Here is a 12,634-nt window from a genome sequence, read left to right on the forward strand (position 1 = left end):
CTGCAGCAGAGTCATCATCTTGGGCTGGCTTGGGCACGCTATCAGAAACAAAGAGCGCCCTCCCCCGGCGTTTTTTTGTCAGCACGGAGACCTGACAGGTACAACATGTCAGGAAAATCTAAGACACATACGTTCCTATATGCTGCATGCATCTACTGTCAGTAGGCTTTTCCGCGGGTGCAGACCAAACGGGTATGCGAAGCCTGCGAGTCCGAACGCAGTCAGGAGCCCTCCCCTGCGACCGAGCCCAGTGTAAGAGGTCCCCCGGAATGGGCGTTATCACTGTCACAATCTATGGCATCACTTACGAGAGCAATCGCGTCCCTTCTGTGGCTCTCTGTCTTAGAGGGGTCCTCTACCTCACATGTGCCTCCGGCCTGCAGGAGCCGCTCACTCCAGGCAGGAGCATGGGAAACGAACTCACATGGCGTCTCCCAGTCCATCCGGTGCCTCGGCATCCATGAGCTCTGCTTCTCGCTCCCCGTCGCCAGTATTCGATAGCGAGCAAGGGTCGGACTATGACTCGGATATACCCCTTGACCTAGATACGCCAGGTGGTCAGGAAACGGATGACAGTCTCATAGAAGCCGTCAACCAGACTCTGGGGATTGAGGATGATTCCACTCTGGCTGCGGGCCATAAGGTGTCATTTAAACGTGTCAAGCGTCCCCATAGAGTATTTTGCACTCACCCTGAATTTGAGGACATAGTGCAAAGACACAGAGAACGGCCGGACAGGCGGTTCTCGGGTCAGAGGGCACTCGAGGCGAAGTACCCTTTTCCCCCGGATCTCTGTAAAAAGTGGACGGAATCCCCAACGGTGGGTCCACCAGTGTCGCGCTTGGCTACAAAAACTCTACTATCTGTGCCTAGTGAAAAAACACAATAATGTTCACATGGCCAAAAAGCATACAAAACCTACAAAAGACAAAATGAAAAAACCCTGCTAGAATTAAATAAGTAAAAAGCAAAAGTGCATTTAAATCATACAGAGTTCTTAGTAATACTGTATTTGATCAAACATAGCATAAAAGCCGTCCCACCATCGACAAGGTGACTCTGTGGTCGGGGCGGTCCTACACTGTCTAGTATTAATAACCTTATGTGTGAAAGTTGACATCTGTATGAACAAGGGCAGACAAGGACCGGGTCCCAACCATTGGACACCAGTCAGGGGAAGCTTTTAAATACAATTTCGAGCTCAGGAGAGTGAGGCCACACCCCAGCTTGCACAGAATGCAAAAATACAAAGATAAAACACAAAAATTGAGCTTGGTTTGAGTTGGTACACATGCAAAAGCATACAAAACCTACAAAGGACAAAATGAAAAAAACCAAGCTCAATTTGCTAAGTTTGATCAAATACAGTATTACTAAGAACTCTGTATGATTTTTAAATGCACTTTTGCTTTTTACTTAATTATAGCAGGTTGTTTTCATTTTGTCTTTTGTAGGTTTTTTATCTGTGCCTAGTGGTTCTTCTATTAAGGATCCCACTGATCGTCTCATAGAGAACTTGGCTCGCTCAGTGTTTGATGCATCAGGATCAGCGCTCGCTCCCTCGTTCACAGCAACGTGGGTAGCCAAGGCCATGATTTCTTGGTCAGAAACTTTGAATAGAGCCTTGCAGGACCTAGACCTACCAGCGGAAGTATAAGAAATCCCAAATCGGATAGCCATGGCGGGGGACTACTTGATTAATGCATCTTTAAATCGGCCAACTGTACGGCACTTGCAGCCGCAAATGCAATCTCCATTAGGAGAGCGATATGGTTAAGGACATGGCGGGCCGATTCAGCCTCAAAAAAGTCCTTGACAGCGCTATCTTACCAGTGTGGCCGCCTGTTCGGAGAGAGGTTAGATCAGCTCATCTCCGATTCCACAGGAGGCAAGAGCGGCTTTCTTCCTCAGCAAAAGGCCAAACCGCCGTTTCGTCACCAGTTGCAGGCACGTTTTCGGGCCTTTCGCATCCCCGGGTGGACAACAGCGGCTAATTCCGCTGCATCAGGGCGTCCCAATTACAATAGGGACCGACAGGTCTCATATAGAGCCAACCCATTGGGAAGGATGCGTGCTAACCAGTCTAGGTCGAGAGGATCCAGGTCCCAAAGATCTTCAGCCAAATGACTCGGGGCAATTGCCAGGCGGCACCAGCAGGGTAGGCGGCCGCCTACTCCGGTTTCACCACGCCTGGCTCAATTTTGCATACGACACATGGGTGACAGAGCTGGTGTCCACAAGGGTACAAGATAGAATTTGTCAGGTATTTCCCCCCCCCCCCAAGACAGTTTTTTCTTTTTCGTCTTCCCAAAGTGGATACCCGGGCAAGGGCTCTACTAGAAGCCATCGATTCACTCAGTCACAACGGAGTTATCATTGCAGTACCGGAAAACGAGACAACGCAGGGCTTCTATTCTAACCTGTTTGCAGTCCCCAAAAAGGATGGGGCGGTCAGGCCCATTTTGGATCTAAAGTTGCTGAACAGATTTATCTGGAGCAGACGTTTCCGGATGGAATCTCTCCGTTCAGTCATAGCGGCAATGGGGCAGGGCGAGTACTTGGCCTCTATCGATATCCAGGATGCCTATCTACATATCCCCATTTTCCCTCCACATCAAAGGTTTCTACGCTTCATCAACGGTCTACATTTTCAGTTTGCAGCGCTGCCGTTCGGGCTAGCCACAGCCCACAGAGTGTTCTCAAAGGTCATGGCAGTCCCCATTGCCATCCTGCACTCCCGGGACATAGTAGTATTCCCCTACTTAGAAGACCTCTTGGTCAAGGCCCCTTCAAGGCAGGCATGCGAGGAAAGTGTCAGCATTACGCTAGATACTCTTGCCCGCTTAGGGTGGTTGGTCAATGTAAAGAAGTCATCCCTTGTTCCAGATCATAGAATTTCCTTTTTAGGGATGACCTTCGACACTTGTCGAGGGTTGGTAAGTCTCCCTCGAGACAAGGCCCTAGCCCTCCGGCAGGGGGTGCGAGTGCTGTGCCAACCTGTCCCTCACACCATCCGTTTCGGCATGAGGATTCTGGGGAAAATGGTGGCAGCGATGGAAGCGATCCCGTCTGCCCAGTTTCATCTTCATCCCCTGCAGCACGCCCTTTTGTCAGCCTGGGACAAGAACCCATTCACGCTCGATCATTGGTGCCGGTTGTCCTCTCAGGTCAGACAGTCACTAGAGTGGTGGACAATCCGTTCCTCCCTTCTTAAGGGAAACCCTTTCCCCATATCAGTGGCTGGTGGTAACAACCGACGCCAGCCTTATCGGCTGGGGAGTGGTTTTTCGCCACCACATGACCCAGGGACGGTGGTCGCTGCAGGAGGCATGCCTCCCGATCAACTTGTTGGAGATACGGGCGATCCGGCTGACTCTGCATCGATTCCATCACCTTCTAGCAGGCTGCCCCGTCCGGATTCAGTCGGACAACGCCACGGCGGTGACTTACATCACCAGGGGGGCATCCGCAGCAGGGCAACCATGCGCGAAGTAGGGCACGTGATTCACTGGGATGAGAGGAACTGCTCGCTGATATCGGCAGTCCACATCCCGGGGGTAGAAAACTGGGCGGCAGACTCTCTCAGCCAGCTGGAGCTTGCGTCCGGAGAATGGTCACTTCACCCAGAGGTTTTTCAGCAGATTTGCCAACGGTGGGGAACACCAGATGTGGATCTGATGGCGTCCAGGGTGAACGCCAAGGTGTCCATGTTCGTCTCGCGGTCCCGGGACACGCAGGCAATCGCCGTGGATGCGCTGGTTCTGCCATGGAATCAGTTTCGCCTCCCATACCTATTTCCCCCGCTGCCTCTACTTCTGAGGGTCATCAAGAAAATCAAGGCAGAAGGGGTGCCAGTGATTCTGCTGGCCCCAGACTGGCCTCGTCGGGCGGGTATGCAGATCTAGTGCAGCTGCTCGTCGACGTGCCATGGCGACTGCCAGAGCGCCTAGATCTACTGTCTCAAGGGCCGATCTGCCACCCGAACTCAGGGGCCCTTTGTTTGACGACTTGGCCGTTGAATCCTGGATTCTGATGCAGACGGGGCTCGGGTGCAACGAGGTTGCTACGATGGTTAGCGCCCAAAAGCCTGCCTCGGCACGAGTTTACCACCACACCTGGAAGGTTTTCTTTGCATAGTGTCGGAGCAACGGTTGTTCGCCACTGAGATTCTCCATCCCTAATATCTTGGCTTTTCTCCAGTCTGGTTTAGACTCAGGCTTGGCTCCCAGTTCCCTCAGGAGACAGATATCGTCTTTATCCATCCTCTTTCAGCGCAGGATTGCTACCAACTTGCAGGTTAAGACTTTTATCCAGGGGGTATCCCACTTGGTACCTCCCTGTAAGGCACCTATGGACGCCTGGGACCTTAACCTGGTCCAAAGTGTTCTGCAGGAAGCTCCATTTGAGCCGCTACAGGATGTCTCTTTGTCATACTTTTCCTGGAAGGTGGTGTTTCTGGTAGCCATAACATCAATCAGGAGGGTCCCGGAGCTGGCAGCGTTATCTTGCCGTGCCACCTTTTACAAAGACAAGGTGGTTCTTAGACCAGCTCCTCCTTTTTTACTAAAGGTCGTTTCCTCGTTTCATATTAATGAGAATATTGTCTTGCCCTCTTTCTGTCCAGCATCGGTGCACCGTGTGGAAAAGGCTCTTCATACGTTGGACCTGGTGAGAGCTCTCAGGAGGTACGTGTCGCGGACGGCACCCTTTCGTCAGCCAGACACGCTGTTCGTGCTTCCTGATGGTCGCAGGAAGGGACTCGCCTCAAAATCGACCATAGCCAGATGGATTCATTTGGTTATTCAGGAGTCCTACCGCGTCAGAGGCGCGCCGATTCCAGCAGGGATCAGAGCACACTCTACTCGGGCAGTGGGCGCCTCTTGGGCGCTTCGACACTAGGTTTCGGCGGAACAGGTTTGCAAGGCAGCAACCTGGTCCAGCCTGCACACGTTTACTAAACATTACAATGTCCATACTCAGGCTTCGGTGGATGCGAGCCTGGGTAGAAGGATTCTCCAAGCAGCAGTGGTGCACCTTTAGACAAGAGGTGCATGTAGCTTGGATCGGTGAGTCAACTTCCCACCCAGGGACTGCTTTAGGACATCCCACAGTACCTGTGTTCCCCAATAAGACAACGGAGAAGCATGGATTTTTGTGATAACTCACCGTAAAATCCTTTTCTCCGAGACGCTCATTGGGGGACACAGCACCCACCCTGTTAGCCAAGTTGGCTTCTGTTTATTTAATTAATGTGCTTTCTGTATGAAATTAGGGTGGTTATTTTCTAGACGTGTTGTTACCTGTATTAAGGTTGATGTCTGATTTTTGTTTGATCTACTGCTCTTGCACCAAACTGGTTTCCGCCCGCAATCGGGGCAAGGGTTTATACGGCGGCGGAGGAGCTAACCTCTTTTTTTGACTTAGTGTCAGCCTCCAGACGGCAGTAGCATACACCCACAGTACCTGTCCTCCAATGAGCATCTCGGAGAAAAGGATTTTATGGTGAGTTATCAAAAAAATCCATGTTTTAGCTTCCCCAGAGCCTCTCTGTCTCTGCTTGTGTCCTTTCCCTCTTCACAGACCAGCTCCCTGTCTTGAACTGACTAGATCTTCCAGAAATATCTTTTTTACCTCCACGTTTAACTGTCCTGTCATTTGCTCACAGCTGCTCTCGTTTCCATGACAACTCCCTCAGCTCACTTCTAGCTGACTCACCAACCCCCTCTGCTGGCCAGAATTTATAAGGCAGCTCTCTCTTCCTTTTATAACCTGCAGCAGGAATTGTGATTTAATGTGTTACTTGGCATGGGGGTCCCCTTTCTGCCTCCAAGCATGACTTCACCTCTTAGAGGGAGGCAATGTCACTGTGCCAACTGGACTCTGGGGTGTCATACATACATGCATGCATGCTTACATGCATACATACATAGATCACGTGAACTAAGTATTGCACACATCACCTATTTTCTAAGATAATACATTTCTAAAGGTGCTGTTGGCATGAAATGCTCATCAGATGTCTGTAACAACCCATCTAATCTACACAGGCAAAAAAATCAAACCAGAGATATCAATAAATTAAGCTATGTGTAATGATGAGGAACGATACGGAGAAAAAGTATGAACACATCAAGAGAGGTGCAAAAAGCCATATGTTTCAGCTGGTGTCCTGACTTTCTATCACTAATTAGAAAGCAATCCTGCCACTTAGTGAAAAATATCAGCTGGTTCAACTGATGGCCTATTAACAAGTGTCTCAAGACCTTCGCAATCTTATTGTTGCAAAACATACTGATGGCATTGGTTACAAAAGAATTCCTAAACTGCTGAAACTCCTGTAAACACTGCTGTGGACATAATCCAGATGTGGAAAGAATGTCATTTCACCATAAACCAGATGATCCCCGCAAGATTTCAGACAGGTGTGAAAAGAATTATTATAAGTTGTCCAAGAGCCAAGGACCACTTATGGAGAGCTACCGAAAGACCTGAAATCAGCAGGTTCAATTGTTTCACAGAAAACTATAAGTAATGCACTCAACCTCCATGGCCTGTATGCATGTTCACCATGAAAGACCCCATTGTTGAACAAAAAGCATGTTCAACCGTGTTTAAAGTTTGCTCAAAAACATTTAGATATGCCTGTGAAATACTGGGAAAGTATAGTGTGGTCAGATGAGACCAAAATTGACCTCTTTGGATGCCACAATAAGCCATATTTTAAAGCCAAAAGGTACTGCATATCATCCCAAAAACGCCATACCAACAGTGAAGTTTGGATGTGGGAACGTCATGGAGTGGGGCTGTTTTTCAGCAGAGGGCGCTGGCAAAATTCATATAGTTGACGGAAGGATGAATCGACAGATGTTCCAAGTCCTTCTTCATAATCTGCCGTCTACAAGAATGATGAAGATGAAACAAGAGTGGCCATTTCAGCATTTCAAACACACAGCCAAGGAAACTTTCATTTGGTTTCAAAGAGAGAAAAGCTGCTGGAATGGTCCCGCCAATCACCTGACTTGAATCCAATAGAAAATTTATGGAAGGAACTAAAGCTTGGAGTTCATGGATGGAGCCCTTGAAACCTTCAATATTTGAGAAGTGTGTGTGTAAGTGTAGGGAAAGTGACCTGACGGACGGACTAGTCGGAGAGAAGAAGGAAAGGTTTGCACAGTGTAGGTAGGTGTCAGTTATTACAGTAGGAAACAGCTAGGAAAGTGTAGTGGACATGCAATACCTGGGTTGACCATTAAAGGGCAGGGAGGAGTGTGAGCGAAAGACTTGACAGCAGCTTAGGGCTTAAAAAAAACGTTGGTCATGGGGGGTGGAGTTACAGGAAACCGGGTTTGGTATAAATACTGAGGGAGGGTTCCAGTCCCCAGAGGGAGCTCAAGTGATTGGAGAACTGCGACAGTTTGGGCACTCTGAGGAAAACCAAACCAGAGAGACTGAAGAGATCGTCAGGGGGGTGGTCCTGACAGGAATACCGCAATATAGACGAGACACAGAAGTTATTTAGGCGAGGCACAGAGGTTATAGATACTGTCTTAAGGAATTCGTTGCGACCAGTGAAATTAATGTTGGTACGGGCCTAAGGCGGCCACAGTGACGGACCTGTCAAAAGCGTCAACAAGAGTGAAGGGACGGGACGTATATATACGTCCCTGGTGAAAGTACGGTGTTCTGTGGAGTATTGTAACCGGTGAGCCTCGAAGGGAATTGCGGAGTGCTGTGAGGCTGTCAGGTGGACAGCGAGCGAATAAACTTGGACCTGTTGTACCTGAAAACGGCCTCTACTTGTCTCTGTTCGTCTCTGCGCAGTATGATGAGGGGCCTCCCCCCCTCCCCCCCCCCCCCCCCCCAGCTCGGCCCGCACCTCTACATAGGAAAATGGGCTGATATCAAACCTGAGCAATGAATGCAACTAGTTTCTCCATACAGGAGAAACTGTCATCGCCAACAAAGGGTTTTATACAAAGTTTTTAAATAAATTTCAGTAAGTTCCATATTTGTTCCTTGTGTAATTTCTCATTATTACACATCTCAATTTATTGACATCTATGGATTGAATGGGTTGTTACTGACATCTGGTGATTAATTTAATGTCAATAGCACCTTTAGAAATAAATTTACTTAGAAAATTAGTGATGTTCAGTATTTATTTCTCCTGCTATGTGTAATATATATGGTAAATATTATTTTTGCCATCCTCTAGTAGTTGCACTGACCTGAGGAATCATATTTGCAGATCATTTTGACAGCACAATTAAAGCCTTAAAAATTAAGACACGGTGATGGAATTTTTTGGCTCTTTTTTTTCACCATTTTACCCCACTTAGACTGTGTTTTTTTTTTTTTTTCAGTACATAATATTGTAAAGTGCATGGTGTCCTTGAATAACAATTTGTCCTGCTAAGAAAAAACAAGCTGTCTTACGGCTATGTTGACAGAAAAATAAAAATGTTCTCTCTTGGCAGCAATAGAGAAGAAAACCAAAGCACAAAAAAACACCCATTAGTGAAGTGGGATGGAAAATGGAACCTGATTCATACTGGCTGATCTGTTCATTTAAGAGAAAACATACCTTGAAAAGCAAGCATTCCTCTCAGGTGAGTAGTTGAGGCTGGTCCATGGAGGCTTCACCCTGCTCCTCTAGGCTGACAAGTTTCTCCCACACGCTCATAAGGAGAAACCTGTCGGTCATAAGGCCTAGGGATCACAAGAGCCACCTTCGACTAGTCATCCCAGATGCAGAGTTCCTGGCTGGCTTTGCAAAGTATGCATGTTTTCTCTGAAGTACCACAGCATTTCTGTGTAAAATGAACCAGGTTGCAATAACTTTGATTATTGCTGCCCATTGTTAGGCCAGCATGACTCTCCTGTTGGATTCCCTTTTTAAATGGTTGTTTGCAACTAAATACTGTCAAGTGCTGCAAGACCATACTACCCTGCTATTTTCCCTCCCCATCTTGTGATATCCTGAGATAAGGTGGCATAGCACATTCAGTATATCCTATTTTATTTTATTTATTGCTATACACTGACCGCATACCTTCAAGCAAGCAGTTAACACAATATTTTACTTCTTGCATAATAAAAAATGAAACCATTTAAGATTAGTAATATAGTGAAGGAAATAAGTATTTGATGCCTTATTTATTTTGTAAGTTTGCCAACTGTCAAAGACATAAACAGTCTATAATTTTAAGGGTAAGTTAATTTTAACATTGATAGAATATCCAAAATTTCAGAAAATCACATTGTATAAATGATAAATTTATTTGCATTTTGCAGTGCGAAATAAGTATTTGATCTCCTACCAACCGTTTGAGTTCTGGCTCCTACAGACCAGTTAGACGCTCCTAATCAACTCTTGTCTTACATACTCACCTTTTATAAAAGACTCTTGTCCACAGACTCAATTAATCAGTCGGACTCTAACCTCTACAAGCTAGGCAAGACCAAAGAGCTTCATAAGGATGTCAGGAACAAGATCATAGACCTGCACAAAGCTGTAATGGCCTACAAAACCATAAGACGCTGAGAAGAATACAACTGTTGGTGCAATAGTAAGAAAAGAATAGAAGAAATACAAAATGACTGTCAATTGACATTGATCTGGGGCACCATGCAAAATCTCACCTCGTGGGGTATCCGTGATTACGAGGAAGGTGAGAGATCAGCCAAAAACTACACGAGGGGAACTTGTTAATGATCTCAAGGCTGTTGGGACCACAGTCACCAAGAAAACCATCAGTAACACATTACGCCATAAAGGTTTAAAATCCTGCAGTGCCCGCAAGGTCCCCCTGCTCAAGAAGGCACATGTGCAGGCCTGTGAAGTTTGCCAGTAAACATCTGGATGATTCTGTGAGTGATTGGGAGAAGGTGCTGTGGTCAGATGAGACAAAAATTGATCTTTTTGGCATTAACTCAACTCGCCGTGTTTGGAAGAAGAGAAATGTTGCCTATGACCCAAAGAACACCCCCCCCACTGTCAAGCAGTTAGGTGGAAACATGTTTGGGGTTTTTCTCTGCTAAGGGCACAGGACTACTTCACCACATCAATGGGAGAATGGATGGAGCCATGTACTGTAAAATCCTGAGTGACAACCTCCTTAACTCCACCAGGACATTAAAAATGGGTCGTGGCTGGGTCTTCCATCAAGACAATGATCCAAAACATACAACCAAGGCAACAAAGGAGTGGCTCAAAAAGAAGCACATTAAGGTCATGGAGGGGCCTAGCCAGTTGAAGCTCCAAGCTGCCAAGTGACAGCCTCAAAATCTTAATGATTTAGAGAAGATCTGCAAAGAGGAGTGGACCAAAATTCCTCCTGACACGTGTGCAAACCTCATCATCAACTACAAAAAAAATATCTGACTGCTGCTCTTGCCAACAAGGGTTTTGCCACCAAGTATTAAGTCTTGTTTGCCAGAGGGACCAAATACATACTTCTCACTGCAAAATGCAAATTTATACAGTTGTGGCCAAAAGTATTGACACCCCTGCAATTCTGTCAGATAATACTCAGTTTTTTCCTGAAAATGATTGCAAACACAAATTCTTTGGTATTATTATCTTCATTTAATTTGTCTTAAATGAAATAAAACACGAAAAGAATTGTCCTAAAGCCAAATTAGGTATAATTCCACACCAAACCTAAAAAAGAGGGTGGACAAAAGTATTGGCACTGTTCGAAAAATCACGTGATGTTTCTCTAATTTGTGTAATTAACAGCACCTGTAACTTACCTGTGGCACCTAACAGGTGTTGACAATAATTAAATCACACTTGCAGCCAGTTGACATGGATTAAAGTTGATTCAACCTCTGTCCTGTGTCCTTGTGTGTACCACATTGAGCATGGAGAAAAGAAAGAAGACCAAAGAACTGTCTGAGGACTTGAGAAACCAAATTGTGAGGAAGCATGAGCAATCTCAAGGCTACAAATCCAAAGACCTGAATGTTCCTGTGTCTACCTTGCGCAGTGTCATCAAGAAGTTTAAAGCCCATGGCACTGTGGCTAACCTCCCTAGATGTGGACGGAAAAGAAAAATTGACAAGAGATTTCAACACAAGATTGTGCGGATGTTGGATAAAGAACCTCGACTAACATCCAAACAAGTTCAAGCTGCCCTGCAGTCCGAGGGTACAACAGTGTCAACCCGTACTATCCGTCGGCGAGTGAAAAGGGACTGTATGGTAGGAGACCCAGGAAGACCCCACTTCTTACCCCGAGACATAAAAAAGCCAGGCTGGAGTTTGCCAAAACTTACCTGAAAAAGCCTAAAATGTTTTGGAAGAATGTTCTCTGGTCAGATGAGACAAAAGAAGAGCTTTCTGGACAAAGGCATCAACATAGAGTTTACAGGAGAAAAAAAGAGGCATTCAAAGAAAAAAAACACGGTCCCTACAGTCAAACATGGCGGAGGTTCCCTGATGTTTTGGGGTTGCTTTGCTGCCTCTGGCACTGGACTGCTTGACCGTGTGCATGGCGTTATGAAGTCTGAAGACTACCAACAAATTTTGCAGCATAATGTAGGGCCCAGTGTGAGAAAGCTGAGTCTCCCTCAGAGGTCATGGGTCTTCCAGCAGGACAATGACCCAAAACACACTTCAAAAAGCACTAGAAAATGGTTTGAGAGAAAGCACTGGAGACTTCTAAGGTGGCCAGCACTGAGTCCAGACCTGAATCCCAGAGAACACCTGTGGAGAGATCTAAAAATGGCAGTTTGGAGAAGGCACCCATCAAATATCAGGGACCTGGAGCAGTTTGCCAAAGAAGAATGGTCTAAAATTTCAGCAGAGCATTGTAAGAAACTCATTGATGGTTACTGGAAGCGGTTGCTCGCAGTTATTTTGGCTAAAGGTTGTGCAACCAAGTATTAGGCTGAGGGTGCCAATACTCTTGTCTGGCCCATTTTTGGAGTTTTGTGTGAAATGATCAATGTTTTGCTTTTTGCTTCATTCTCTTTTTTGCGTTTTTTCATTTAAGACAAATTAAATGAAGATAATACCAAAGAATTTGTGTTTTCAATCAATTTCTCGAAGAAACTGAGTATCAGACAGAATTGCAGGGATGTCAATACTTTTGGCCACAACTGTATAACTTACATAATGTGATTTTTCTGGATTTCATTTTTGATATTCTATATCTCAATGTTAAAATTAATCTACCCTGAAAATTATAGACAGATCATGTCTTTTGTCAGTGGGCAAACTTACCGAGGGAGCTTGTAAATTTAACCCTAGAAAGCATACCCATAGAAATCTACACATTCACGTACCTGGGGCCTTTTAGGCCTGTTTACAATTATCATGGAATAACTCAAATAAAAATACTTTTCAAAGTTTATTGCAAAGTAAGGATGCATTCCCACTAGCGCTGGGGTCCGCCAGGACGGGATTCCGTAATGGATCTGACCTCCTGGTGACCCCAGCTAAGGCTGGCGGATGCATACCTGGGGCCTCGCAGGCCTGCCAGGTTACTTGTTTTCTATTTTCGGTAAAATTACTTTAGTTAGAATTTTGAAACTCTAGGTATTCCTCAGGTATATAGTTGTTAGTAATTTCCAGTTGTTCATATATTTTTATGTTCTAGGTATTTCGGTATAACAACCTTTTTTTTTTT

General features: G+C 45.9%; 1 protein-coding gene across 5 annotated transcripts in view; it reads left to right on the forward strand.

Moving 5' to 3' along the window:
* The window catches only part of PDE10A (phosphodiesterase 10A), a 785,858-nt gene that overhangs the window by 564,130 nt on the left and 209,094 nt on the right, over positions 1-12,634 (forward strand). For 2 of the 5 annotated variants that reach the window (XM_073560151.1, XM_073560150.1), the window contains one exon: positions 8,478-8,609. The exons of the other annotated variants lie outside the window; for them this stretch is intronic. The gene's annotated coding sequence lies outside the window, so the exon portion shown is untranslated. The remainder of the gene's footprint in view (positions 1-8,477; positions 8,610-12,634) is intronic. 5 annotated transcript variants of the gene reach the window in all.

Source organism: Dendrobates tinctorius, unplaced genomic scaffold (assembly GCF_039654945.1).
Source record: "Dendrobates tinctorius isolate UK_male_01 unplaced genomic scaffold, ASM3965494v1 ptg000293l, whole genome shotgun sequence".
Classification (NCBI taxonomy): domain Eukaryota; kingdom Metazoa; phylum Chordata; class Amphibia; order Anura; family Dendrobatidae; genus Dendrobates; species Dendrobates tinctorius.